The following is a 3,681-nucleotide window of genomic DNA, read 5'->3' as shown; positions in this document are numbered from 1 at the left end:
GAACTTTATTGAGGATTTTTGCATCAATATTCATAAGGGATATTGGTCTGAAGTTTTCTATCTTTGTTGGGTCTTTTTGTGGTTTAGGTATCAGAGTAATTGTGGCTTCATAGAATGAGTTGGGTAGAGTACCTTCTGTTTCTATTTTGTGGAATAGTTTGTGAAGAACTGGGATTAGATCTTCTTTGAAGGTCTGATAGAACTCTGCACTAAACCCATCTGGTCCTGGGCTTTTTTTAGTTGGGAGACTATTAATGACTGCTTCTATTTCTTTGGGGGATATAGGGCTGTTTAATCGTTAACCTGATCTTGATTCAACTTTGGTACCTGGTATCTGTCTAGGAACTTCTCCATTTCATCCAGGTTCTCCAGTTTTGTTGAGTATAGCCTTTGGTAGAAGGATCTGATGGTGTTTTGGATGTCTTCAGGATCTGTTGTTATGTCTCCTTTTTCATTTCTGATTTTGTTAATTAGGATGCTTTCCCTGTGCCCTCTAGTGAGTCTGGCTAAGGGTTTATCTATCTTGTTGATTTTCTCAAAGAACCAGCTCCTTGATTGGTTGATTCTTTGAATAGTTTTTCTTGTTTCCACTTGGTTGATTTCACCCCTGGGTTTGATTATTTCTTGCCGTCTACTCCTCTTGGGTGAATTTGCTTCCTTTTGTTCTAGTGCTTTTAGTTGTGTTGTCAAGCTGCTAATGTGTGCTCTCTCTAGTTTCCTTTTGGAGGCACTCAGAGCTATGAGTTTTCCTCTTAGAAATGCTTTCATTGTGTCCCATAAGTTTGGGTATGTTGTGGCTTCATTTTCATTGAACTCTAAAAAGTCCTTAATTTCTTTCTTTATTCCTTCCTTGACCAAGGTATCATTGAGAAGAGTATTGTTCAGTTTCCACGTGAAGGTTGGCTTTCTATTATTTATTTTGTTATTGAAGATCAGCCTTAGTCCATGGTGATCTGATAGGATGCATGGGACAATTTCAATATTTTTGTATCTGTTGAGGCCTGTTTTGTGACCAATTATGTGGTCAATTTTGGAGAAGGTACCATGAGGTGCTGAGAAGAAGGTATATCCTTTTGTTTTAGGATAGAATGTTCTGTAGATATCTGCCAGATCCATTTGATTCATAATTTCTCTTAGTTTCTCTGTGTCCCTGTTTAGTTTCTGTTTCCATGATCTGTCCATTGGTGAAAGTGGTGTGTTGAAGTCTCCCACTATTATTGTATGAGGTGCAATGTGTGCTTTGAGATTTACTAAAGTTTCTTTAATGAATGTGGCTGCCTTTGTATTTGGAGCATAGATATTCAGGATTGATAATTCCTCTTGGAGGCTTTTACCTTTGATGAGTATGAAGTGTCCCTCCCTGTCTTTTTTAATGACTTTGGGTTGGAAGTCAATCTTATCAGATATTAGAATGGCTACTCCAGCTTGTTTCTTCATGCCATTTGCTTGGAAAATTGTTTTCCAGCCTTTCATTCTGAGGTAGTGTCTATCCTTTTCTCTGAGATGAGTTTCCTGTAAGCAGCAAAATGTTGGGTCTTGTTTGTGTAGCCAGTTTGTTAGTCTATGTCTTTTTATCGGGGAGTTGAGTCCATTGATATTAAGAGATATTAAGGAAAAGTAATTGTTGTTTACTGTTATTTTTGTTGTTAAAGTTGGCATTCTGTTCTTGTGGCTGTCTTCTTTTAGGTTTGTTGAGGGATTACCTTCTTGTTGTTTCTAGGGCGTGGTTCCTGTCCTTGTATTGGTTTTTTTCTGTTATTATCCTTTGAAGGGCTGGATTCGTGGAGAGATAATGTGTGAATTTGGTTTTGTCGTGGAATACTTTGGTTTCTCCATGTATGTTAATTGAGAGTTTGGCTGGGTATAGTAGCCTGGGCTGGAATTTGTGTTCTTTTAGTGTCTGTATAACATCCGTCCAGGATCTTCTGGCTTTCATAGTCTCTGGTGAAAAATCTGGTGTAATTCTGATAGGCTTGCCTTTATATGTTACTTGGCCTTTTTCTCTTACTGCTTTTAGTATTCTATCTTTATTTAGAGCATTTGTTGTTCTGATTATTATGTGTCGGGAGGTATTTCTTTTCTGGTCCAGTCTATTTGGGGTTCTGTAGGCTTCTTGTATGTTCATGGGCATCTCTTTCTTTAGATTTGGGAAGTTTTCTTCTATAATTTTGTTAAAGATGTTTGCTGGTCCTTTGAGTTGAAAATCTTCATTCTCATCCACTCCTATTATCTGTAGGTTTGGTCTTCTCATTGTGTCCTGTATTTCTTGGATGTTTTGAGTTAGGATCTTTTTGCATTTTACATTTTCCTTGATTGTTGTGCCGATGTTCTCTATGGAATCTTCTGCACCTGAGATTCTCTCTTCCATCTCTTGTATTCTGTTGCTGATGCTCGTATCTATGGTTCCAGATTTCTTTCCAAGGGTTTCTATCTCCAGTGTTGCCTCATTTTGGATTTTCTTTATTGTGTCTACTTCCCTTTTTAGGTCTAGTATGGTTTTGTTCATTTCCATCATCTGTTTGGATGTGTTTTCCTGTTTTTCTGTAAGGACTTCTACCTGTTTGATTATGTTATCCTGTTTTTCTTTAAGGATTTGTAACTCTTTAGCAGTGTTCTCCTGCAATTCTTTAAGGGATTTTTGTGCTTCCTCTTTAGTGTCTTCTGCCTGTTTAGCATTGTTCTCCTGTATTTCTTTAAGTGTGTTATTAAAGTCCTTCTTGAAGTCCTCTACCATCATCAGGAGATATGCTTTTAGATCCGTGTCTAGCTTTTCCGGTGTGTTGGGGTGCCCTGGACTGGGAGAAGTGGGGGTGCTGGGTTCTGATGATGGTGAGTGGTCTTGGTTTCTGTTAGTAAGATTATTACGTTTACCTTTCGCCATCTGGTAATCTCTGGGGTTAGTTGTTATCGTTGTCACTGTTTAAAGATTGGAGCAGAAGCTGTGTTCCACTCACCAGCAGTCTCAAAATCCTGGGGTGGGGGTCGTGGGTAGCTGACGGTACCCCGGTGCTGGTCCAGCCGGAAGAGGCCTGTGGTCCTACTCAGGCCGGTTTTCTGCTTCCCTAACTAATGCAGTCTCAGGTCCCGCGTGCAATTGGATTGGAGCAGAAGCTGTGTTCCACTCTCCAGAAGTCTTAAGATCCTGTGGTGGGTGTTGTGGGTAGCTGGGGAGTGTCAGCTGACCCTGTTCTCCAGCTGCCCCGGTGCTTTTCTGACCGGAAGAGGCTTGTGGCCCTATGTAGGCCGGATTTCTCTCTCCCCAACCAGAGCAGTCTCAGGTCCCGCGTGATTGGACTGGAGCAGAAGTTGTGTTCCACTCACCAGCAGTCCCAAAATCCTGAGGCGGGTGTCGTGGGTAGCTGGCGGGTGTCAGGCAACCCTGCGCTCCAGGTACCCCGGCGCTGATCCGGCCGGATGAGGCCTGTGGCCCTACTCAGGCCGGTTTCTGCTTCCCTAACTAATGCAATCTCAGGTCCCGCGCGCTATTGGATTGGAGCAGAAGCAGAGTTTGTAAGTTTTTTATTGTTTCTATTGTTGTTGAAGTCAAGCTTAAATCCATGATGATATGATAAGATGAAAGGGGATATTAGTTTTCTTGTATCTGTTGAGGCTTGCTTTGTGCCTGAGTATGTGGTCAATTTGGAAAAAGTTCTGTGAGGTACTGAGAAGAAGGTATATCTC

This window comes from Mus caroli, unplaced genomic scaffold, assembly GCF_978045245.1.
Source record: "Mus caroli unplaced genomic scaffold, Mus_caroli_1 scaffold_2, whole genome shotgun sequence".
In the NCBI taxonomy this organism is placed as follows: domain Eukaryota; kingdom Metazoa; phylum Chordata; class Mammalia; order Rodentia; family Muridae; genus Mus; species Mus caroli.
The sequence above is the reverse complement of the archived record's forward strand: the minus strand, read 5'-3'. Positions refer to the sequence as shown.